Below are 27,793 nucleotides of genomic sequence, written 5' to 3'. Positions count from 1 at the left end.
ATCACATATTTTCCAAAATTTTTTCAATCTTCCTTCTTGGAGTCTAGTATCTATATCTCTATATAAGGATGTCATATACATATACGTGTTATAAATGTGTATATAAATAAATATATAATAGACATATATACTAAGCTGTTAACACACATATACATAAATTTATATATATATATATACATGTGTGTATACACATATACATGCACATACATACATGTAGATATAGATATAGCTATACACACATATATGCTGAACAGATCCAAAATTTCCTATCATGGCAATTCCAAATCTAAGACTAAACATTCTCATTCAACAAAAACAATGGCCCCAAGGCAAGAGGAATATCAGGAGGCTCAACATCAACATGTTAAAACACTTCTCTGTGCATGAACAGTTTATTACTGATCTAAAAGGAAAACTGAGTGTGATATCAATTAAGTTAGGATTTTCTTACTGTTTTAAAAGATTAAGTATCTTTGATTGAGTCTTACTGGGTGCAAAGTCCCAGGCCCCAACCCCTATCTACTAGGTGCTTAAGCCATCAGGGTCCTAAGGGGAGTTGCTAAGACCAGAGCCAATAGTAGGAGCCTAAGTTCTGGTTGCTCAGATGACTTTTGATGATGGCTAAAGAGGGTATAAAAAGCTAGAGCAGAGTTATTTGTGAGGGCTCTCCCCCTTGGAGGTATGTTGAAGTGGAGACTCTGGGCGGCTGTAGTTAAGAGCCCTCCAGCTTGTAAACCCAGATGTTTGGACTTTGTTAAGCTCTGGTAACTATGCACTGAGTTTTGAATCATACAATGTCTGTCTGTTGATGTTTGTAATTTGTTTGTATTTGTTCTGAAGTTCAGGGTGCTGGATTTTTCCCCTGAACTAAGTCAATGATATTTGCATACTGGATTAAAGTAAGATTGTTAATTCCTTAAAGTTGCTTTCCTTAGTAAAGCAGATCAAAAGAACCTAAGAACCTGTGTTGGCAGCTTTCTGTGTGCCAATTGTTGGTGGATCCTAGACCCCTTCAGCAGTCGCTAGCAAATTGTTGAAACACCAAGTCAGCACACAGTTAGCAACATAGGAACAGAAAAGCAGTGGGTAGTTTTCAGAGACCTGTTGGATAGCATCATGTTTACTCTTCTGGGCCATAACAGTTGCAAACATTGATTGGTTTGATGAAAATGGTGGCGGAAATTCAGAAGCTAAAAATGAGAACTCCACAGGGTTGACCAACAGGAAAATTCATCCATCTTTAAGAAAGCATCATTTAGCTCCATCAAAAGGAAAGTGCAAGTGAAGCTCACAGATATGCAGGATCCTTGGTTCAGTGAGAAGACAGATGAGATTCAGTTCCACACTGATGGCAGCAATGGAAAGTGCTTCTACAATGTGCTGAAGGCTTTTTATGGGCTAAAGACATCTGGCACATCTCAACTTCTCAGTGCTGATGCACTCATCAATGACAAGGACATAATACTGGAGAGATGGGCTAAACAGTTGCACAGTGTTCACAACAGACTATCATCAACTAAAGTTGAAGCTTCAAACCATATACCTATGGTTGAAGTCAATTCCTCTCTTGGAGAACTTCCAGTTGAAGAAGTAGTACTGAATGCCAATAGGCTTTGATCATATGACAAAGTGCTGAACACTAAGTCCATCCCAGCAGTGATCTACAAGGCAGAGGGTCCCACTGTTCATACAGAAGTTGACTGAAATCTTCCAGGTTATACAGCAAGAGGAAGTTATTCCCCTGCACATTAAGGATGTCTTAAGGATGTCTCCCTTGTCCATTTCTATAAAGGAAAAGGAAACAAGTTGTATTGTGACATTTACAGGGGGTCTCTCTCTCTCAATCTCTCTCTCTCTATCTCGTTGGCAAAATTCTTGCCAAAATCCTCTATAATTGGCTGATCCTTCACCTGGAAGATGGTCATTTACTCAAGAGCCAATGTGGTTTCAGAAAGGGCTAAAGAATGGTCAACATTATGTTTGCTGCTCAGCAACACCAGGAGAAATGACAGGAGCAAAACAGAGATCTGTATACACTGTTCATTCATCTGCCCAAGGCCTTTGATACTATCAGTTGTGAGGGCTTATGGAAAATCACAGTGAAATTTGGTTGCCCAACAAGTTCATCATGCCAGTTTCATATTTATTGAGTATAGATACATTCAAATGTTAGCCTACAATTTCATTAATGATTATAACTCAACTGTAATACTCAAGAAACCTTAGAATTAAAACTTTATCCAGGTTTAAGACAAAAAGCATAGGAAGAATATCAATTTAAAATTGAAGATTGTGATAATTCACTGACATGAAGACACAACAAAACCTCCATCTCAATTAAAGATATTTTAAATTAGTGTCTGATTTCACAATGGTATGTATATTTGAAGTATTTTTAGAATTATAAGAATGTCCAAAATAGTTTAATAATCTTGATAAGGAAGTAGGTCTTATAAATACATCACTTCTTTTATCAAGGTATCAAAAATTAAAGAGTTTAAAGAAATCACATATCCTTGGTTTTAATTATTTCATAAATAAAATATAAACAAATGAAAACAGAAGTTCTATAAAACCACCAAGATTTTACAAGTTTTTCTTTTGAAAGACAGAAGGAATTTTAAAATCTTATATAAAGAAAGTTCCTATTAAATGAATCAGTCCTCTAAATGAAAAAAATATATATCACACTAAACTTTTTCAAGGAAAGGAATGTGGATAGGCAAATTGATTACAGTGACATTGGAAAAGCAAAATATTTCCTAGTTTTCCATAATTTGTGTTTGTTATACATAGGATACTATTAAAATCATAGCTCTACATAGCTGGAATCTGTGGCAGTCCAAATTCATCCATCAGTATACCATCCTTGTTTTTTGCATCACTGGGAACACCTTCAGGAACCGCTGGTGCAGATGCTGCTTCCTCTAAGTAAGAACTGTCTTCATCAGCTAAGAGCTCATCACTAAGTCATCTTCATCAATCTCTGGGATTCGAGAACTCTGACTCAGTGCCTCTTGGATTTCATTTACATCTTCCATCACATCTTTCAATTGGTCCTGTATATCCTCTGTCTGCTCAATTTTGACTTGCTTGTACGCTTTCTTCATTTCTTTCACACCCAATTTCATAGCATCCACCATAATTTTGGTGTCTTTTAATGACTAGATAATATAATTTGCTTGTTCCACATTAAAAGACTGTTGTGAAAGACTGTTCCTGTTGTTGTTCATACATTTGATTCTGCTTTAATACCCTCAAGGCTTTCTGTTTTACCATGTTCTTTGCAGGTCCTTCTCTCATCTTTTTTATCTGATCTTTATACTTTTAGTAGCTCTGAATCAAGTCTAGAAATCTTCTTCTTGTCAATTGATTCTGTCCAGCTATCAACTATGCTGATGAAGTCTGTCAAGCTGGGTGGCAGGGCCTTGGAGTTTGCTTTGCTGATGAATCAGTTCGTTTTTTTTTTTTCAGCTACTGAGGGTCTCAGCTGGGGGAAACAGTCATTCTTTTCAATTTTTTAAAAAAATTATTCCTTAAATCTAAAAGCTCCACAAGAAGGGAAAAATAAAGAATTTATTGGGGAAGGAAGAACATAAGGTGGAAAGATCACTCATTGTTAAATAGAATGACCACAAAAGCTTTATACATTATGTGTGTATGTATATATATGTATATATATATATGTGTGTGTACATATATATATATGTATATATATGTATATATATATATATATGTCATATGTTTAGGTGAAAACTTAGAATTAGAAATTAGAAAAATGGAAGACTTAAGATGAGTATCCCTCCTGGAGTTGGGAACATAGGGGAAAAATTAATAATTTCTCTCTAAATACAAACCAACTTCCAATCTAACGAATCCTCAGAGACACTCACTGTGTTCAAATGGATACCAATGGAGCTGGGAGAAGAAATCTTGTCCTAAATTGTGGAGGTAACTCAGAGACTAATTAGTCCCTGAACTACTTTTACTAAATAGAGATCCTCCAGATATGAAAATCTTGTCTAGGAACAAACCTTAGGATGATTTTGCACAAGATGAGGGCAGGATCTGGGAGCTAACTGACCATTAAAGTCTAGAGTAATTCCATAGATCTTTTGAAAGAAGATGGAATTTTAGTTTAGGCCTGGAAAACTCAAGATAGAGTCAATAAAGTATTGTGGCTTACTTAAATTTTTATAGGCTCCCATTTTTTCGATTATACTTAAAGCTGCAAATATTGTCTTAATTTTATCTTCACAACCACCCTGAGACATTGACTTTATTATTATCCCTATAGATCACAAAATCAATGTTGAGAGAAGTTACATAGCTTACCCAGGGTCACACAGTTAGTAAGTGTCAGTGGCATTATTTGAACTCAGGTCTTCCTGATTCTGGGTCCAACACCTTATCCACAGCTTCACCTAGCTGCCGATAACATAAAATCAAACTGAAAAGTAGGTTGGAGCCCAATATTGCAGGTTTTTTCATGACAGGCTATAGAGAATGTGAAGGTATGAAATACTTTTAAGTAGAAGAGTGACAGTCATATCTGTGCTTTGGGAAATTTCCCTTTGGCAATGTGTGAAGAATAGATCGGGGCGGGGAGGGAGGGAGTAAAAGCAGAAAGACCAATAGGAGGATTTTAAAAATAGAGCACACAATAAGTGAGGGCCAGTACCAGGGTGGTAGCTATGGGGATGGATGGAATGGAAGTGAAAGATATGGAGATAAAATAGACAAGACCTGGAGAATGAGTGGATACGTGATATTGAGAGGAAAAGTCAGTGATGACTCTAAAGTTATGAACCAAGATGACTGAGCTCATTGGTGTTATTTGGTTCAGGTCAAGTTTGAGAAGCCAATTAATTTTCTGGATGGAGGTGTCCAACAGGCATTTTTTGATGTAAGGTTGGAGTTAAGGGAGAGATTAAGGTTAGATATTTATGATAATCAAACATCTGCATAAAGATGGTACTTGAACTTGTAGGAATATCTGAGATCACCATGGAGAGAAAAGATAGCCCCTGGACTGGCTTTAGGGGATCTCCATGTTGAGGGGAAGAGAGTTGAAAATGATACAGAAAAAAAAAATATGCAGGAGTTATTATCTAGGTCAAAGGGCAACTAGGATATAGTAGTATAATGGAAGCTAAGTGAGAAAGAGTGTCCAGGAGAAGGAGGTGGGACATAATGCAAAAAAAAAAACCAAAACTGTAGAGAAGTCAAGAAAAGTTAGGTCTAAGAAACATTTTCTCTCTATCTCCATTTTCTGAATTATTTCTGTAGTCTCCCTGGTGGTCCTTGTTCCTTGATAATAGGTCTCGCTACTAAGAATTCCTCTCCCCTCCCCTCCCCTCCTTCCTCTCTCCTCCTCTTCCTCCTCTCTCCTCATTTTCCTCCTCTGTCTGTCTCTCTGTCTCTGTCTCTCTGTCTCTGTCTGTCTGTGTCTGTCTCTGTCTGTCTTTGTCTGTCTCTGTGTCTCTCTGTCTCTGTCTGTCTGTCTGTCTGTCTTTCTTTCTGTCTGTCTGTCTCTCTCTCTCTCTGCCTCCTTCCCTCCTGTTCTTGCCCCTCTTTACAATATTATACCCATCCACCTAATCAATACCTCATCTGGAATATACTTCCAAAGCAGCACTAAACTTACATATGTTTTTCAAATCAAACAAGTATGTATCTTTGTCTGGAGAGTGGGGGTGTGAGATGGGGAGACTGAAGGGTTAGTTTAGCTTTTATTATGATTAAGTGGAAAGGTGGTATTCCTAACACTGCATCTGGTCCTGGCATCAACACTCCAACCACGGTGAACAGGCCGACTCACAAGCAGTACAAATGGGGGGAAAATGGCTTTCCTCCAAATAGCACATTTCCTTCAAACACATGCTCTAGGAGCATATTAAAAAGAACTTGAGTGTCTGGCTAATGTTGAGATCGCCTTATAAGATCTCACATGTAGCTCCTTGCTTGTGTACAATGGTAGCAATAGAATAAAATCACCATAGGATTATAGGCTTACTTAAATTGATTGATTCGCCCATCAGTCAGGTCTTAGTCTGGTTCCTTTTACTATGTAGACCCTCTCCTCCCCTCGAGGGCATGTGGGAGGACATGGCCATTCTCAAACTAGTTGAGCATCAGAACCTGTGAAAAGCATCTTCTGCTCCAACATGTTGGACAATTTGGACACCTACACACTTAGGTTTTGAATTCACACAGTTATCTGAACCTTTTCAGGCTTGCTGACTGTGGAGCAATTTTGGTTAACCTTAGAAAGTCTTTTGCAGAATTTTTGTCATTTGGTAAATGTGAGTCAAAAATGCCGTAAGTGCTGTGTGTATTTTGGAATCCTTTTTGCTCATCAGAGAATGTGGTCACTTATAAAATAGATAATCTTTTTTAAAAATAATTTTAAATAATTTAAAAATTATCTTCCTATTACCTAGAAATGATCTGCCAGCTCTTCAGAAGTAAGGAAAAGAAATGTTCTTGCTTCTTTCCACATGAACTTTAAAAACTTTTTTGTGACCTTTTAAGTATAATTAGGAATAAAATTTTCATATAAGTTAGCATAAACTCTGGATAAGAATCTGACCTCAGTGGGGTTTTAGCCAGACCCACAAATCTTCAAACGTTCACGCATCACCACTTTGTAACTTGAATTGGGATTTCCAGCCAGGAACAGCAGGAGAACTAGAGCCAAGTGAATTATAATACCTAATAGTTATTACATTGTGGAGCAGCAGTTGAAAAGCTGGGCCTGGAGCCAGTCAGCTCTTAGATACTAACACTACACACACAAATCATGGTCCACGTTTTCAGCAAAGGCTGGGGGAGTGAACAGTAACAGAGCTTACAGATAAACTCCCCTGCAGAACTCAAATTCCCAGTTGCTTATCTCTAATTAAAATTTGACAGCAAACACTCCTTTTCAACTGTCAAGTCCCAGCATTTTCTAAAAGCCTATATTGATTATTGTGATTTCTGAAAGGTTTAATGCTGTAGGTAAAAAAAAAATGTTATAATAACATGCACTTTTCATCTCACCCACTCTATCAACAATAAACAGTTATTTACATTTGCAGATTGCAGTTCTAAGATGTAAGTAGACTGCTCGTGGACTGAATCATTTCTTTTGTATCATATGCTGGCTGCCAAGAATTCAGTGGATACATAATTGTTCAGGATTGATGGCATTGTCTCCAGCTTAGAGAGGAAGAAATTCTGGGGCAGAAATGCTTTGCATAAGGTCAGAATACATCCGTCATGGACAGAAGTAAAAATCAATTGTTTTTCCACTTCTCTTACCTTGCCTTTAAACAAACCCATCAATAGAAAATGACAGGGAAAACATTGAAGAGGATAACTTCTGATCTTCTTTAAAGTTTATAAGACATTCACAATAACTCCCCTTTAGTAAACACACACTGCTGAATTGTTTTTCCTGGTGTTCAGACTGGGAGTCATTGCTTGGGGTGGGGGAGGGAGGAAAAGGAGGAAGTTCTTTAATATGTATTCTATACCCTGAGGCTACTCATTTTCCTAATGGAGATAGATAGGTAAGAGAAGAATCAATGGTTTTCAAGAGACAGTCCCCTTAGGCTTAGTGGTTAGTTTATAAAACACAAACAAAACCCATAACTTTTTCTAAAGCACAGTACCAACATCACACTGTAAGGAGTGAGTACCTGGTGTATTTGTGTTGTTTACAAAGGAGTTAGTTCCATTTTAAAATCCCTTTGACAAGAAGGCACCAGGCTTGTTTTATCTGTCATAAAAAATGTTAAATGCTTTGAATTCTTAAAGTAAAAGAACAGAGCATACGTATTCATATTAAACAAACAAAAAACTAAAAAAAAACGTGTTCCGCACCACATCTGGATATAAATTTTAGGTCCCAGTAAATTATGGATTCTATTGAATTCTTGCCAAAAGAAAATGCTTTCACTATCTACCCACTCCCATAACAGGTCCATTATATATCTGCCAACCATGGACTTCCCTGGATGATGGTGATGAGGGCAATGATAATGGTGATATTGTAGAGGACTGGACATGGGATTTAATTGGTATAGGGAACCTCTACCAAGGCAGGTTAGCGCCTGCTCTCTATATCTTATTCTTAGATAGCTGCCTGGGGTACTGAAAAGGTCAAGTGAGAAGGTCACAGAGCCTGTGTGAGAAGCGGGACATGAACCCAGGTCTTCTGGAATGTAAGACCTGCTCCTATGTAGTCTTTTAGCAACACTGCCTATAAGTATCAGGATCATCATAGCAATTCATAACACTTATATTAGCACTTTAATATTTGCAAAATGTTTTATGCTCATTGAATCATTTGAGCCTCACCACAATCCAAGGAGATATAAACTCAAGGTGTTATTATTTTATTTATTTATCTCCCTCATTAGACTGAAGGGTTTTGGGGGGTATGGACTATTTTTTGTTTCTGTGTGTGGTTTTCTTTGACCTTTCTTTGCATCCCTAGTGCTTAGCACACTACCTTTCACACGTTGCTATTATTGCTGTTGTTCAGTTGTGTCCAACTCTTCATATTGTTTATGTGTTTTGAGGTTTTGTTGTTGTTGTTGTTGGGGTTTTTTTGCTGTTTTTTTTTTTTTTGCAAGGATACTGGTATGGTTTGCCTTTTCCTTCTCCAGTGGATTAAAACAAACAGATGTAACAAAAGTCACAAGGCTAGTAAGTTCCTGAGGCTACCTCTACCCATAGTAGAGTAGGTGATTAATGTACGCTAGTTGACTCATTGATTTTTTCTAAGTCTGCAAAGGATCATCATCAGGGGTTGACTACTAGGTGATGATTTTATTTTCAAACACAGAAGCTTGGGGAGTGTGCTCATTTTTAAATTTAATGGTAAGTTCAGAAGTTATGATTAAAACATAAACATTATTGTTTATATTTTGTGCTGGTTATTTGCTTTCCAGAGCAGCTTATATTCAGTGATCCTTTTTTTCTTCCCACTTCAGAGTGTGAATAATGTTGAACCTTTCAAAAATACAATTTCTATTATTTTGAGCATGTCCTAAAACTTTCATTTCTTAAGGTCTAGACTTTCATATGCTCAATTGTTTTACTACACGAACTTGGAAAATCATGGTACCTCTCTGATCCTTCATTTCTTCAATTGTAAATTAAAGAATTTGGACTAAATTTCTCTAACATCTAACCCAACTCTGCAAGCTATTATTCTAAGTGATGATATGACCATTTCAATTAGAATTCATAATAGTGTATATTGCTACATAAAAGTATTGCAGTGTCTATTGAAAAATAAATGAGGATTGTACATATCAGGTTTTTCATATGTATCATCATCATTTGATACAGCAGTACCCACCTACTCCCAATAGTTTTATTGCTAGCTGTAAAGCTACTTATTTTTAATTAGGTTTCTTGAAATAAGACCTAGTTTGGTTTTATTATGAAGTTAACATTCAGAGTAAATCATCAAAACAGTACTCAATACTATTGGTTTGTACCTTCAAGGCCTTTCTCAAAGTTTTAAATGAAATAATTTGTCTAGGGATATGACAGTCTTCTTTTTGCCATTTAATACTTAGGCCTAGCTAGAAATGATCAATGATTAGACCATCTTTTGCTGAATTTTACTTTTTCATTTGCCTTAAAAGTCTGATTGCTGTATAATCAAATTAATTATGTAGTCATCCTTACTGAACACCAAGAACAATTGAAAGCTGGAAAGTCCAATAATATAGTTGAAGCAGATAACGTATTCAACTTTGAGCCCAGAAGACCTGGGTTCAAATCCCACTTGAGACACTAGTTTTATAACCCTGGGGTAATTACTTAGCCTTTCTTTGCCTCAGTTTCTTCATCTGTAAAATAGGGTGGGGAGGGATGGGCTCTGGTTTTCACAGTCCCTTCTAACCCTAAAATGTTGATTTTCAATAGTAGAAAATGCTATGCACACTGAAGTTCAGTTACATGTTCTTATATTTTCTTAGTGCAGTTGTAGTTGAAAAATGTTTTAGAAAAGCATATTTTATTACCTAACAGTTCTCTGGGAAGGCAACATGATGTATTGAAGGAACACTAACTTTTGAATCAGAAGATCTGTGTTTGAATGCTAATTTGGGTCCTTACTAGCTATAAATTCCTATTGATTTTTACCTTACTAAGCCTCAGTTTCCTCACCCGTAATGTAGAGTTTTGCTCATGGATGAATCATCATGAAGTGTTTTGTAACCTTATAACACCATAAATGTGAGCTATTATTATTAATAACCAACTAGTTACTTTAGGATTCAAATGCCAGTATACAAGAAGTAATTTTCATAAAATGGGCTTAATTCAATCAGTATCCACTTACATTGCTAAACCCAACTTTTGGTAGCATTGTAAACTAAGGTCAGTTAAAATAAAGGGCAAAAAAAAAATAGAAAAACCCACAGGATTAGAGCCTTAAGATAAATAATTTAGACACATTGAGAGACTCTTTGTGAGATGTGAATGAACTGACTCTGCCTGCTGGGATATTTAGCAGATGAAAAGTGTGACAACGACATTACTGTGGTTGTTTGGTACATAATTTACAGTATTCCTAATGAATATTTCATATAGTATCATTTGAGTATGAATTGTAAGACATGTATATCTCCACTCACAAGAGGCATTGTCAAACTCCTCAGTTTGAAATAAGCATTTATAAATTACTTATGAAGACTGTGAGAGGGAAGAAGGCTGCTGTCTCCCTTTGCAATTGTCAAGCAACTTTTTAAGAAATAGAATCCACTTTTCCAAGAATAAAATCAATATCCTGGAGATTGAACAGGGTGCATCCTATCATACTAATGAATCCAAGTTTAGCAGGGGCTCAGATGGAAGATTAGCCTCAGTAGCTTTTTAAAGTAGCAACCACAAAATAACAAGGCTAAGAATCTTGAGTGATCCAATTTTGGCATGCAATATTTCTTTTCTTAATATTCAGATCTAATGTCCTCACCTCTCTTCCTCTATGCTCCTCTTTACCTCCTATTTCTCTTTCTTTTTTCCTCTATCTGTCTCTGTCTCTCTGTCTCTCTTTGTCTCTGTGTCTCTGTTTCTGTGTCTCTGTCTCTCTGTCTCTCTCTGTCTCTCTGTCTCTCTCTGTCTGTCTCTGTCTCTCTGTCTCTCTCTCTCTCTTTCTCTCTCTCTCTCTCTCTCTCTCTCTCTCTCTCTCTCTCTCTCTCTCTCTCTTCCTGCTCCCTCCTCCCTCTACTTCAGAGGTTAAGGGACTTGCATCTAAGGAAATATTTAGTGTCACAAACAAGAATTAAATCCAGATCTTCCTAATTCGAAGCCTTCCAGACTCCATCTACTATTTCATGCTAAGTTTTAACATAATTAACTAGAATTAATTGAATGTCCCCTTTGCTCAGACTAAGCTGTAAATACTGCATTTTGATATTATCAGTGGCTGTGTCACTAACTTCTTTGGTATCCCCCATACTACCTGGCCCATTGTTGGGCACACATCAGACACTCTGGAAATACCTGTTGGTTGAACTATAAAGAAACTTGAGATGCCTCACAGATACATACTCAGGCAACTGGGATATATTATGTCAGACCTCCAAAAATTTAAGGCTTCAGCTACTGAATTTTAACATCAAAAAAGTTCATCAGTATTTTTTCTTTTCCATAAACATTCATATTTTCTTTGATTATTTATTATCAATCAGTTATTCCCACTCATATGTAAACATTTTTGAGGGATTTCTATTTTCAATTTATACCATCCCTTAGGTTGTTACAAGGTCCATAAATTTAATTCCTACTTTGCAAAGTAATACTACCTTTTATTTATTGAAAACTTACTTCCATATTGTTTTAAGGAGTTTCCTCTAGTTCAGTTATACCAGTTGTAAATTACCCCTCCCTGCTCCAAACTTTCACGACATTGTATACTTTTTTAAATCATTATTTTTGGTAAATTGTTAGAAACCTGAAAGCACTGCAAATATATTACTTTTATTATCTTTTTAATTTATTTAAAGTCATCTTCCTACATGTATTTTCCTTTCTACCAAATGTCAGTTGCTTGAAAGCAGGAACTATGCCTTATTTATTGTTTTGCCCCCCCTTAGTCACTTGAACCTAGTAGGCAATTAATAAAGGTTTGTGAGGCGATTGAATGACTGGCCAGATCTGGTCAAAAAGCCTTTGCTTCCCCTATGTATGCAAGTGATAGTTGTTACAACCCCAGAGTCATAGTATATTTGAAATAGTTGATTTCCAAGGACACAGATGTTTTGCCATATTGTGTTATAAAGGTTTCTGTGACTGGGCAATAATCTGAAATAATGAGAAACTGAGCTTTGTTGTGAAGGTGGAGAAATGCAGCTGCAACTCTGAATCTTCTGACTTTTATGCCCTGTGTTGCCTCACCTTAGCATAGGATCTGATTGTAGATCCAACAAGACATCCACAGTCACATTTCACAAATGCTTGCATGACTAAAATCGTCCCTGGGATAGACAGTACTATACACAGTGCCCTTAGGCAAGACAAGCTGGAAAATTCTGTACCACCAGAGCTGAACTACTACTGTTAGCTTCTCAGAGCCTTATAGGATGGATTCACTGTCTTAGTATAAATGAATTCCATTCATTTCCTTGCCTTGGGGTGCTGACAGTGGACCTCCCAGAGAGTCAGCCTCACCTGCTGAATCTTTTTGAGGTTGAGGATAAACATACTCTCTATCTGAGTTATTATCTTTTTTGTTTCAGAAGTAGAGACTGGGCCAGACTCTCCATGGAAAATGGAATTTTAAAGGATTTGGGGTATAGAAGCAGGTGAGAGTTTTTTACTGTAGGCAAAGGTTTGGGGAGTGTGTGAGGGTTGTCAGGGCAAAGGTTTCTTGAGGTGGATGGAATACATTAGTAAATTAGGATAATAAAGAAACTACTGACTAGATTCCTTCATTAAGATACCCCTTAGGAATAAGAGAAGAAAAAGAAATTTAAGGAATTAGAATAGGCAGAGAAGAGTTATCACTCTTTGCAGACAATATGATGATATACTCAGAGAATCTTAGAGAATCAAGTAAAAAACTACTTGAGATAATAAACTTTAGCAAAGTTGCAGGATATAAAATAAACCCACATAAATCATCTGATTTTCAATATATTACTAACAAAGCACAACAGAAAGAGATATAAATTCCATTCAAATTTACTGTAGACATTAGAAAATATTTGGGAGTCTACCTGCCAAAACAAACCCAGGGGCTGCATGAACAAAATTACAAAATACTTTTTCACAAATAAAGTTAGATCTAAATAATTGGAAAAACATCAGTTGCTCATAGGTAGGCTGAGCCAATATTAAAAAAAAAGAAAATTCTATCTAAATTAATTTATTTATCCAGTGCCATACCAATCAAACTACCAAAAATTATTTTATAGAGCTATAAAAAATAATAGCAAAATTCATCTGTAAGAACAAAAGGTCTAGAATATCAAGGGACTTAATAAAAAGAAATGCTGGAGAAAGTGGTATAGCCATACCAGATCTTCAATTGTGTTATAAAGCAGCTACCATCAAAACCATTTGGTACTAGCTAAGAAATAGAGTACATCAGTGGAATAGGTTAGGTACACAAGACACGGTAGTCAATGATTATAACAGTCTACTGTTTGATAAAACCAAAGACCCCAGCTTCTGGGATGAGAACTCACTGTTTGACAAAAACTGCTGGGAAAACTGGAAAATAGTATGGCAGACCAATAGTATGGTGTAGACTAATGTCTGGCACCATATACCAGAATAAAGTCCAAATGAATACACAATCTAGGTATAAAGGCTGATACTATAAACAAATTAAGGGAGGAAGAAACAGTTTATCTGTCAGATTTATGGGGAGTGGAGGAATTTATGACCAAACAAGAGATAGAGAACATTAAGAAGTACAAAATGGATAATTTTAATTATATTAAATTAAAAAGTGTTTGCACAAACAAAGCCAATGCAACCAAGATTAGGAGAGAAGCAGTAAAGTGGGAAAGAATTTTTACAACTAGTGTCTCTGATAAAGAACTCATTTCCAAAATATATAGAGAACTGAATAAAATCTACAAGAACACAAGTCATTCCCCAATTAATAAATGCTCAAAGAATATAAACGGTCATTTTTCAGAGGAAGAAATTAAAGCTATCTATAATCATATGAAAAAAATGTTCTAAATCACTATTGATTAGAGAGACACAAATCAAAACAGCTCTGAGGTACCCCATCACACCTACAAGATTGGCTAACATGATAAAACAGGAAAGTGATAAATGCCAAATATGTGGGAAAGTTGGAACACTAATTTATTGTTGGTGGAGTTGTGAGCTGATCCAACATTCTGGAGAGCAATTTGGAACTATGCCCAAAGGGCTATAAAAATGATCATACCCTTTGACACAGCAATACCACTTCTAGTGCTGTATCCCAAAGAGATCACAAAAATGGGAAAAGGTCCCACATGTACAAAAATATTTATAGCAGCTCTTTTTGTGGTGGCCAAGAACTGGAAATTGAGGGGATGCCCATCAATTGGGGAATGGCTGAACAAGTTGTGTTATATGAATGTGATAGAATACTACTGTGCTATAAGAAATGATCAGTGGGCAGACTTCCAGAAAACCTGGAAAGACTTATATGAACTGATGCTGAGTGAAGCGAGCACAACCAGGAGAACATTGTACACAGTAACAGCCACAGTTTGGGAGGACTGATTTTGATAGACTTAGCCCTTCTCAGCAATGCAAGGACCTAAAACTTTTCCAAAGGACTCATGATGGAAAATGCCATCCACATCCAGATAAAGAACTATGGGGTCAGAATGCAGAGTGAAGTACACTCTTTTCTCTTTTGTTTTGTTTGTTTTCATTTCTTTCTCATGGTTTCTACCATCTTTATAATTCTTCTATGCATCATGACTAATATGAAAATGTGTTTAATAGAAATGTATGTGTAGAGCACGTATTGTATTGGATGCCATACTGGGGAGAGAGGGGGAGAAAATTTAAAACTTATGTAAATGAAGGTTGAAAATTGAAAATAAATAAATTAAATATAAAAAAGATACCAGCACTTAGGGATGCACTTTTTTGGGGTTGGTGGGGTGGGGAGAATGCAAAGAAGGAGGCAGAAGTGATTTCATCTGCAGAAGGAAATTCCAGATATGTAAATTCCTTCCACCAAAACAGTACCACAACTTAACAGCAGTTTAAGGTAGTAGAGATTTGCCTGGGGACATTGACAGGTTAAGAGCAGAGTCACACAGCTAGTATTATGCATCAGATCCCAGGACTTGGTCTTCTTGGCTCTGAAGAAGAACCTTTACCCTGACTTTAACATCCTAAAAATCCAAGCAATTTGGTCCTGTTCTCTAGGATATACTAGTCATCGTAAAGCCACAGTTTAAGTAAAATGACAAACCATGAAGAGTTATGTGTGAAAACTGTGTACTGATAAACCTCCTGTAATTAGTAAGGGGATGGAGTGGAGGAGAAAGGAAGGAGAGGTAAGAAGCAAGAATTTCTAGATAAAAGCTTGGTAAGCTTAAATGGGGCAATGATCAAACTATACCCAAACTTCTAATGTCATTATGGCTCCAACTTAAGGAAAGAGAAGGCAGCAAATTGGGAAAGTGTTGGACTTGCAATTCAGAACACCTGAATTCAAATTACTCGTTGTGTGACCTTGGGCAAGTGAATAAACCTCTTTGGACCTCAGCTTCTTTATCTGTAAAATAAAGGATTGGACTCAATATTCTCTAAAGTCCCTTTCAACTCTAACTGTATGCCATTGGACTGTAATTTCTTGAAGGCAACAACTATCTTTGGCCTCTTATTTTATTCCCACTGCTTAGCACAGTGACTGGCATGTAGTACTTTTCAAAGAAGACCAAGGACACCAATGATGACATCTTGACTCCTATGTCAATTGGATTTAAGTGAGGGAGAGTTGCAGAAAGCTGTCAGGCACACTCTCTCTTCCTGAGTCATCAAAATCCAGTGGCAGGACAAAAGTTAGGATGACTGTTGATGGCTCAGGATACAGTGGATTACCTTGGTGCATTTGAAGTCTGACCAGGCTTTAAGTGCTCCACAGCACATGCTTCAGCTGCCTTAATGGTCATTGGAACAAATTTTTCTTTTTTGCCCATTCTGCCAGGGAAAGTCTCCACATTTTCAGGGTAGACATCTCCAAACTCACCAGTGGGTTTGAGGCCTATCAACTAACCTCAACCTGGTTTATCCCATCTGAGAAAGTTTTACCAGGTTGTGGCTTCTGTGCATGCTACAGTTTCTTTGAGACACAGGTTAGAGGTAAAAGATGAACAGCAAAGATATATGAACAGCCCTAAAAAGGGATTGGTAAATCATCACACCATAAATGTAAGGCATTTGGTAGATGGCATAAAGTGGACCTTAATAAATTTTCATTGATTGATCTTACAATTTTCATGTCTTACTACATATAATTACTAATGGAATAGAGAAAAGCAATGTTAATTTGTGTATGTAGGGGGTGGTGGAGATGAGTCTGGACCTCTCATTGTATCTGTGTGTGAAGGGCCTTACTGTGGCATTCTAATCTGCATCTCATCTGCAACCTATAATTATAGAGTTGCCTGGACAATTGGGTGATAAAGTGACTTTCATATGGTCATATGTATGTATCAGTAAGGCAATAATAACAATGTAGATGATAATTGTCAAAATGCCTGTGTGGTTCTGTATAGCAAAGCATACAAGACTCTCCACATAAAAGGTGGAAGAAGTAAACCATTTATTCAGACACCAGAGAACCGTATCCCACAAGCCATTTACCCAATCTATGAGAGCACTAAAACATTCAATACACAATATCACAACATGGAGCCTCACCATTCCAAAACCTCTCTGAGCCCCTGCTTGGGTCTTCCCAAAAACAAACTCACAGTACAGCTAAGTCAGTCTGTTCAGCTCTATCATGACAGCGACCATTAGCAGCCATAACTGCTCTCTCTTTCTCTGCATTTACTGTGACATAACTTCCTTTTCCTGTCAGGAAGCTCTTCCTACCACATATGACTTAGGCTTCCTGGGACATAAGCAAATCACATGGCCTATTAATGGGTGAGAAAGATGTTTAAATCTAAATTGCTACTACAATGTATTAGAAGGGGGACTTGAATCTGGGTTTTCTTTTTACCAAGGGCATGCCTCTATCCATCCTCCCATTAGGAGTACCTTAAATAGAATTACCTTTTTTATATTTTTCCCTGATAAATGCAGGTTTAGAACAGAGCTCCTCAATCTCTTTGAAAGTCTGATGAATCTTATTTTATTCTTATTGGAATAATGTTTTTAAACTTATAAAATTTATCAGATTACAAAGGAAATAAATTATGTTGAGATATAGTTATCAAAATATTTAATAAAAACAAACAAGTTAATGGACTTCAGGTTAAAAACTTCTGGTCTACAGAAATCTAAAGCATAAATTCTTCTCCTCCACATTGTCATTTCTATTGCCTCAAACCATATATTCCCATCAGAAAGGGAGAACCAGGTGCTCAGTTTAGGATTGACTGGATGAACCATCCTAAGTTAAAAAAAATTCTCTCCTTGGTTTACATCTTGTCAGAGGGTAGTTTTCTAAATAATTTGGTTATTGTCTCCATCCTCATAGAGAAAAAATACACAATGTGTGTGAGGAGCCATTCTGCTTTCCAACTTTATTGTAGAATGCCTTCAGAGGCAATGAAACAACAACCACTTTCATTTCATAGATTTTATTGAATTACTTTCACAGACCATTATTTATAGAATAGAATTGATTGAAACTTAAAGTATTGACTAGATTGTTTATGGAGAGCCTCCTGAATTTGAATGTTATAATTTATATTTTAAAAAAATACTTATTCACCCTGTCTTTCTTCCAAGCCTCTCCCAAACATGGGGCCAAGGAGAAGTGGAAGATAGGGAGGGGAAGGTAAAGAGCAATGTTATGTGAACATGTCCTGACAACCTAAATTTGCATTTAGAAAATGGGGAGGAAAATATCCCTCTCAGCCCTTCACCCTACCCCTAGCCTTCCACATACAGGCAAAAGCCACCAGGACTATGTTTGAAGGCAGTTATGTTGGATGTATAAATATGTAATTATAAAACCAGTCATGTCTGGATCACAGGAGTCGCATCATCTTAGAATTCCTTATCATCTTTTCCAACATTTTCATTTTACAAATGAAGACACTGGGGCTCTAAATGGTGAAGCTGCTTTTCCAAGATCACATAGGGAGCAAATACACATAAATGATGCCCAGATTCTAGTACAGGTCCTTTAACTTCTGACCCAGTTTGTCCTTACTCCATGGAGCCTCCATGCTTCCTCTCATATGGAGGAAAGAGAAAAGCTGATTTGAAATTGAACTTATGTTGTAATTTCCCCTGGAACCTGTGCTCCAGCTTTTGTATGCTACAGGAGTGGGCTGCTTGGCTCTTCTTCCCTTGATGTTTAACAGATATTAGGGATATAGTGTCTAGGATTAACTGTTTTGATGTACTGTCAGTAATTGAGCTGATGGTGTCACTGTCAACAGAAAATTAAAAACTTTCTCCTGTGCATAGCAACTAAACATGCAAATTTTAAAACAAATGGAAAGAAGGTATCATAAACCTGAGCTGGCTTTATATGTTGCAAATCCCTCCACTCAGATCAAGCTCACGTGTTACTAATTGAGAATCATTAAATGTTCAAAGTCAACAGTACTTTAGAGATCACAGAATCAAAGAAGCCCAGGATTTCAGAATCAAGAGGTACCTAAGGAACCATACGGTCCAACCCATACACCCCAAAAATTCCCACTGCAAAATATCATACTGCCAATCACCCTGCTTTTGCTTGAAGGCCTCAAGTTAGGTCTGGCATTAGAAAAAAGGACCATTCCACTTTGGAATGGTTCTAATCTTTAGGATTAGTTATTAGGATCATTAGGAAGTAGAGAGGTGCGGTGGATAGAATGGTTAGAATCAGAAGGACCTTAGTTCAAATCCTACCTCAGACACTTCCAACTGCTTGATTCTAAACCATTCTCAGCTTGAGTTTCCTCATCTGTAAAATGGAGATAGTAGTAATACCTACCTCCCAGGGTCATTTTGAGGATCAAATGAAATAACATTTGTAAAGAGTTTTGCAAACCTTAAAGGACCGTATAAATGTTAGCTATTGTTATTAGCAAGTATTTCCTTATGTAAAACCCAAAGTAGCCTAATTGAGACTTTCTCTGGTTTTAGCCTTTGTGGCCAAATTGGAACAAATAGAATTTCCCTTCCGCTTGATGGCCTTTCAAATATTTAAAGACATCAATATGTTGTGGACTCAAGGTCCTTCACTATCTAGGTTGATTTCCTATGCATTTCAAGTTTATAAACGCCCTTCTTAAACTGTATCATACAGAACTTATGTCAATACTTCAAATGAGGCCTGAAGAAGGCTGAGTACAGAGGATCACCTCCTGATTTCTAGAAGATATTATGCCTCTTAATGCAGCCAAAGATAGCATTAGCCACATCACATGCTGATTCATATTATATTGCAGTCCATTAACACCACTAACAACCCTACATCTTTTTTCAGAAAAATGGATATCTAGCTATTTCTCTGATATTAAAATCTAAGTGTGCATTATCTTGACTTAATTTCATGTCATTAGATTCTCCCCAAAGCTCTAGAATGTCTAGACTTTTTTATTTCCAGATTCAGTCACTCACTGTGTTAGCTATCCCTGTCAACTTAAGGTCATGTACAAGTTTGACGAGCATGTCAATTATGTCCTTCTCCTATATCACTAACAAAAATGTTCAACAGCAGATCAAATAGATATGCCCACAGATACACACACATGTATAACCATAAAAAGGTTACTTAAAATTATCTGTCACAAAAATATGAAGTGTTGAGACATAATTGAAGCACGAGAGAACTCTGCTAACTAAAATCCATTAAAAAAGTGTATAACCATATGCTTATGTCTACCTTACATAGTGAAGATCGACAAAAAATAATAACTCAAATTTATATAATATCACTGCTTAAAAACCTGTTTTCTCATAACAACCCAATGAATCTGGAAAGTTTAGTATTCCCATTTTTCAAATGAGGTTGGAGCTTGTCAAGATTCTTGTTCTTGGTGATAAATTTTAGATGTGGAATTTGAATTTAGGTCTTGGGATTTCAAGTTCTAGATTTTTGTTTTAGCATGCCACACTAATAAAAGATTTGGTAATGTTTTTGTAGGTGAATTCAGACTTCAGATTTATGCACAATCCCAGTATGTAAAGTGTTTGTTGCAAATGAGCATATAGTAATTCAGACAATAAAAAAGAAGAGAAATCATAACATTAAGCCCACAAATGTAAAGAGCTGATTTGAACTGACAAAGGGTGAGCCTGTAATATGTACAAAGAGATTCCAGATACCCTGGGGGCTTTGAACAATCTTACAGACAGGGAGACTTTGGCCTCCCACTGCACTGAGGCCATGTCCAGTCCTCCTGATCTATGCCTTGCTACTGGAGCCAGATGACTCTGGAAAAGAGAGTGAGGCTGGTGACTTTGCACAGCCCTGCCTCCCTTAAATCCAATTCACTTGCAAGTCAACTTCCCAATGTCATCAATCCTCTTTGAGAAGGAAGGACACACAACAATGTAAGCTGGCCCTAACATCCCTTTCCAACCACCATTCAATGCTCTTCATAATTGGACAGACCCCTCCCCCCCCCAAAAAAAAATCTTTTCTATTTTCTTATACTTTGCATCCCCTCCTCTTGCCTGCTATCTTTCAATCCAGCAATACTGGCCTCCTTACTATTCTAGAACAAGTCACTCTGTCTCTCTGCTCAGGTATTTCACTGGCTCTCTTCTTTTTTTTTTTTTTTGGCCTTTTGGCAGGGCAGTTGGGGTTAAGTGACTTGCCCAAGGTCACACAGCTAGTACATGTGTCAAGTGTCTGAGGCCAGATTTGAACTCAGGTCCTCCTGACTCCAGAGCCAGTGCTCTACTCACTGTGCCACCTAGCTGCCCCTCACTGGCTCTCTTTTATGCCTGGAATGATCTCCTTCCTCTTCTGCTTCCCCTGGCTTCCCTGAGCTTTCTTCAAGTTCCAACTCAAATCTCACCTTTTTTGAGAAGTTTTCCCTAATCTCTCTTAATTCTAGTGCTTTCCCTCAGTTGATTATTTCCTATTTATCATATATATGTACACATATACATACATATACATATGTATATATATGTATTTATCTGGTCATTTTCTCTCCCACTAGTTTTCAAGTTCCTTGAGGGTAGGGGTGGTCTTTAGCCTTTCTGTGTATACTGAGCACTTTTAAAACCCATACCTTTTCTTAAATGTTGGTAGTGTTTGTCCAAGTATCTCAAATGTAACTTGTTTGGTTATGAAGATCTGAATTATATGTTTGCTTTTAATGGCTGTGTTTTGGGGGTCAGGGAGAAAAGCACAAAGTGACAGTTTGAGAAAAGGCATATAAAAGCTTCAGTATTCTGATGTGTGGAGAAATGCCTTTGCAATGAAAATCCTGAATTTTCTGTAGCAAGTGGTAATCCTTTCTCAAAACTAACATACAGACTAGTGAATCTTTTCCAACATTAAAAAAGTGCACAGTATCTGCCACATACTAGACACTTAATAAATGCTTATCAACTGACTGACTCTACAGAGTCTTCTCCTTGGTCTTCTCCATGCTGTTATTCTCAAATGACACTGTCTTGCATTTCTGCTACACTGGCTTTCCTGCATGTATATAATGCCCTCAAACCTTATCCCCACCTCTTAGAATTCCTGACTTCTTTAAAAACTCTGCTCAAGTACAATTTTTTATGTGAAGCCTGTCTTGATACCCCCAGTTGCTGGTGCTTTCTCTTATAATATTACCATTTTTGTATGTATTTGGTATGGATATATGTGTTTGGATAGATGTATGCATGCACATATTATTTCCTGACTATTAAATTGTTGTCTCTCTGAGGTTAGGATCTTTGTCTTTGTGTTTCCAGTACCTACCACAGTGCTTGGCACATAGTAAGTTCTAAATAAATGCATATTGACCAGTTGCTTGAAGACAGGTCTATGATGTGATAACAGATTACATTTGGTCTAGAGAGTGAGGAATGAGGTATAACCATTAATGACAAGAATACTCTTAGAACATACTTCCTCACTATTTGCAATTGCATTAAGATTGGTTGAGATAAAAGGAACAAAAAAATAATAGCTTACATTTATATAGCACTTGAAAGGAAAATGAGTCAACAAAAGATCACTCAGAAGTCAATAAAATAAGTATTTACAAATTAAATTTCCCTCTAATAATAGATTTACTTATACCATGAGAACTTACTTAAAATCTTTTAAATTTCTTTTTAGGATTTAAAGCTAAATTTCATCCTTCATGCAATAAAATACTATCATCTTTCAATTTAAGTCAATTCGAAGTATGAAGAAAGTGGCTAGAGAAACTGTTATTTTGAATCTGATTGCATATTGGACAGTCAAAGAAACAATGGAAAGCCTAATAGGAAACAAAAACTCTATCTTCTTATTTGTAATAGAGGAAAAGAGGAAGGAGAGTCTTATATGTGCTATCAACTTTGTGGCAAAAGATTTCAAGGTGTTCAATTAAAAAAAAAGGATAGATGGAATCCCAGTGCCTACAAGTCTATAGGAAAAGATCACCTGAGAGGGATGCGAAGCCCACTAAAACAATAAAAATAAATAAAAGCAATCTTGTACAATCATTATTTCCCAAGAAACCTGAACAAATTTCCTTACAAGGTACATTTTCCACCAGAATACTTGACCAGTTGTTAATCTGCCTTGAATTGACAGCATTATTTTACTTTCTTTTTATTTAACTAAAGTCTCATTGCCTCTCCTTGTTGATTGTATGAATGATGTAGTCACTGAATGTGTGCATATAAATTTGTTTGTGTTTCTTTTATATGTATTACTTCATATAAGTATCATATAAATCTCCTCAAGTTTTTTCCCTAAATTCCACATATTTCTTCATTCCTTACTACTTAGTTATAATCAGCTCAATTCCTCTGTTGTGATTTGTTCAGCTTTCTCCCAATTGCTAGGAGCATATATGGTTCTAGCTTTTACCATCATATATAATGCTACTATGTGTGTTTGCATATATGAGCTTTTTATTGCTTTTATTAAGATCCTCTGGATATAGAATCTATAGTGGAACCTTTAGGCCAATGAACATTAAGAATTTAGAACATTTCCTTGAAGTATTCAGAACTGATTAATAAGAATATTGAATTAATCCATAGTTCTAGGAAAAGAGAATTAGTATAATTCTTGGCTCAAACCCCCTACAACAATGGATTTTCCCATCTTGCAGCAACATTTCTGAAGTGATAGGTGTAAGGCAATATTTTGGGATTATTTTAATTGATATTTCTCTGGTAATTCAAGATTTTTAATGGATTTTTAAATGGTTATCAATATATTTATTTCTTCTTTTGAAAACTTTTCAAATCATTTTAACACTAAACACTGGATACTGAATTTGAAAGAGAATTGTTTGGATGTGGAGCCAAAATGGAGGAGTAGAGAAAGTGCTCAGCTGTGTTCTCCAAAAAATTTTAAAATAATGTCTCAAATTGAATTCTGAAGTGACAGAGCCAATAAGAGGTCAGAATGAGACATTCTTCCAACTCAAGACAACATGGGAGGTGGAAAAGAGAAATCTGTGATATGGGACAGGAGACAAGCTCAGAGTCCATGTGGATAAAACACAGTGGTGGGAGTAGGTGGAGGTAACAGAAGCAATAGCTTTAGGAGTTCTAAAAAAAGAGATGGTAAGGAGATCTGACAACTGGTCAGAACGAGATTACAGTAGAACCCAGTGCTAATAGTGGACAAAGCAACAGATGCTGTTTGGCAAATCCATTGCCTATACCCATTTCTGAGTCACAGCTCAAAGGCAGTAAAAGCATTTTGGGTCAAGACAGTGCAAGTCCTTGGGCAGCTAGGTGGCACAGTGAGTAGAGCACTGGCCCTGGAGTCAGGAGGACCTGAGTTCAAATCCGGCCTCAGACACTTGACACATGTACTATCTGTGTGACCTTGGGCAAGTCACTTAACCCCAATTGCCCTGCCAAAAAGCAAAAAAAAAAAAAAAAAGAGAGAGAGAGAGAGAGAGTGGAAGTCCTGAAGGACAGTATCACTTCTGGCCCCAAGGTCTTAAAGGCAGGGATAGAAATCATGATCTCAGACAAAACAAAAGCAAAACTAGACTTAATTAAAAGATAATAGGTGAAACTATATCTTGCTAAAAGGAACTATAAACAATGAAATAATATTAATACTAAATATATGCAAGTGGCATAATATTCAATATTCAAATTCTTAAAGGAAAATTTAAATTAATAACAGAAAGAAATAGAAAATAAAATCATCCTAGTGGGAGAACTCAACCTTTCCCTTTCAGAGCTAGATATATTTAACACAAAATAAATAAGAAAGAAGTGAAGGAGATGAATAATACCTTAGAAAACTAAGCTATGATGAATTTCTTGGGGAAAAACTGAATGAAAATAGAAAGAAGTACATCTTCACCTTATAAACAAATGCAGAAAGACAAAAATTTTAAATGTACCCTTTTCAGAAAATAATTAAATAAAAATTACATTTAATAAAGAGCCCTGGGAGCAAAATTAAAATTTAACTGGAAATTAAACAATCAAAACTAAAGAATGAATGAATCAAAGAACAAATAATAGCAATAATCAATAATATTATTAAAGAGAATGACAGCAAAACAATATTCTAAAATTTTTGGGATGCAGCCAAAACAGTACTGACGTGAAAATTTATATCTCTTAATGTATACATTCATAAGAGACAGAGACAGTGACAGAGGGACAGAGAGAAACAGACTGCTGATCAGTAAATTGGGTGTGCAACTAAAAAAAAAAACTAGAAAGAGAACAAATTAAACATCTCCAAGAAAACACCCAAATGGAAATCCTGAAAATCAAAGGAGAAGTTAATACAATTGAAAATTTAGAAGAAAATTGAACTAAGAAAACTAGGAGCTAGTTTTGTGAAGAAAAAAAAAACCTGATAAAATAGATAACCCATTGGTTAATTTTATTTAAAAAAGAAAGAAGAAAACCAAATTACCAGCATCAAAAATGAAAAGGGTAAATTCACCAACAATGCAGATGAAATTAAAGCAACAATTAGTAAGTAATTTTCCCAATTATATGTCAGTGAAATTGACAATCTAAGTGAAATGGATGAATATTTACAAAAAATATAAACTGCCTAGATTAACAGAAGTAGAACTGGAATGCTCAAATAACCCTAAGTTAGGAAAGGAAATTGAACACTCTGTCAATGAGCTGCCTAAAAAAAAAAATCCCCAGGACCAGATAGATTTACAAGTGAATTCTACCAAATTCTTCCATTTATGGAATAATTATTCCCCAAACTAGATAAATCATTTTAAAAGTAGGTAAAGGAATCCTATCAAATTCCTTTTATAACACAAATATGGATTGGATACCTAAACCAGGCAAAGCAAAAACAGAAAGAAGACTATAAACAGATTTCTTTAATGAATATTGATGCAAAAATTTAAATAAAATACTAGAAATGAGATTACAGTAATATATCACAAAGATCATACACTATGACCAGATTAAATTTATACCAGGAATGCAGGGCTAATTCAATATTTGGAAAACTATCAGTATAATTGAGCATATCAATAATAAAAACAACAAAAAATGTATGTTTCTATCAATAGACTTGGAAGAAGCATTTGACCAAATACAACACCCACTCCTATTAAAAACAAGGTATAGGAATCAATGGGATCTCTCTTAAAATGATAAGTATTATCTATCTAAAACCAAAAGCAAGAATTATCAGTAATGAGAGTAAACTTGAAGCCTTCCCAATAAGATCAGTAGTGAAGCAAGGATGTCCATTATCACCACTAATACTCAGTATTGCACTAAAAGTGCTAGCTATAGCAATGAGACAGAAAAAAGAAATTGAATGAATAAAAATAGCCAATTGAAGGAATAAAAATAGCCAAATCAGCCAAAAATAGCTACTCTTTGCAGATGATATGACAGTATACTTAAAGAATATTAGGGAATCAACTAAAATACTAGTTTAAACAATACTTCCATCAAGATTCCAGGTATAAAATAAACCCACAGAAATCATCTGCATTTCTATATATTACTAACAGAACATAGCAGAAAGAAATAGAAACAGGAATTCCATTTAAAATAACTGCAGACATAAAATAATTGAGAGTTTCCCTGCCAAGACAAACCCAAGGATTATATAAACACAAGTATAAAACACCATCATACAAATAAAAACAGATCTAAACAACTGGAAAATATTAATCATTTTTGACTAGGCCAAGCCAATATAATTAAAAATGCCTATTTTACCTAAGTTAATTTAGTTATTCAGTGACATACAAATCAAATTACCAAAAAATTTACTTTATAGAGCTTGAAAAACTAATAAAATGTATCTGGAAGAACAAAAGGTAAAAAATATCAATAATAAATTAATGAAGGGAGCCTAGCAGTTCCAGATTTCAAACTATTTTACAAATAAGTAATCAGCAAAACAATTTGGTAATGGCTAAAAAATAGAATGGTGGATCAGTGGAATAGATTAGGTACATAATGAACATAATAAGTGACTATAACAATGTAGTGTTTCATAAACTCAAAGATACAAGAACTCACCATTTGGCAAAAAAATTGCTGGGAAAAATAAAAACAAAACCACTTTGGCAGAAATTAGTCGTAGGCCAACATGTCACATTGTATACCATGATAAGGTCAGAATGGATAAATTATTTAATCATAAAGGATAATTTTGTAAGTAAATAGGTGGAGCATATACCTGTCAGATATATCAATAAGGGAAGAGTTCATAACCAAACAAGAGAGAGAGAGAGAGAGAGAGAGAGAGAGAGAGAGAGAGAGAGGGAGAGAACCATAGGATATAAAATGGATAATTTTGATTACATGGAATTAAAAATGCTTTTGCATAAATACAAATAATACAGCCAAAATTAGAAGGAAAACAGAACATTGGGGGGAAATGTTATAGTAAGCTTCTCTGATAAAGGCCTCATTTCTCAAACATATAGGGAACTGAGCAAAATTTGGAAAAATAGGAGCCATTCCCTAGCTGATAAATGGTCAAAGGGTATGACTAGGCAGCTTTCAGAAGAAGAAATCAAAGCTATCAATAATCACATAAAAATGGCCTAAATCACTACTAGATGAATGCAAATAAAACAACTCTAAAATGCCACCTCACACCTATCAGAACGGCTAACAAGACAGAAAAGGAAAATAATAAATGTTAGACTGAATGTGGAAAAGTTGAGACATTAATGCATTGTTCGTGGAGTTGTGACCTAGTCCAGCCATTTTGGAGACTACTTTGAACTATGCACAAATGGCTATAAACTGTATATACCCTTTGACCCACCAATACCACTACTAGATTTATATACCAAAGAGATAAAAGAAAAGAGAAAAGGACCTATTTGCACAAAAATGTTTATAACAGGTCATTTTGTGGTGGAAAAGAATTGGAAATCAAAGGGATGCACATCAATTGGAGAATGGCTGAACAAGTTGTGGTATGAAATTATGATGAAATACAATTGTGCTATAAGAAATAATGAGCAGGATAGTTTCTGAAAAAATT

General features: G+C 35.9%; 1 pseudogene; it reads right to left on the bottom strand.

Moving 5' to 3' along the window:
• Positions 1-2,817: 2,817 nt before the first annotated feature.
• LOC118839199 overlaps positions 2,818-27,793 on the bottom strand; it is a 48,353-nt pseudogene continuing 23,377 nt past the window's right edge.

The sequence above is a fragment of the Trichosurus vulpecula genome, chromosome 1 (assembly GCF_011100635.1).
Source record: "Trichosurus vulpecula isolate mTriVul1 chromosome 1, mTriVul1.pri, whole genome shotgun sequence".
NCBI lineage: Eukaryota > Metazoa > Chordata > Mammalia > Diprotodontia > Phalangeridae > Trichosurus > Trichosurus vulpecula.
Note: the sequence above shows the minus strand (reverse complement) of the source record. Positions and strands in the feature narration are given on the sequence as shown.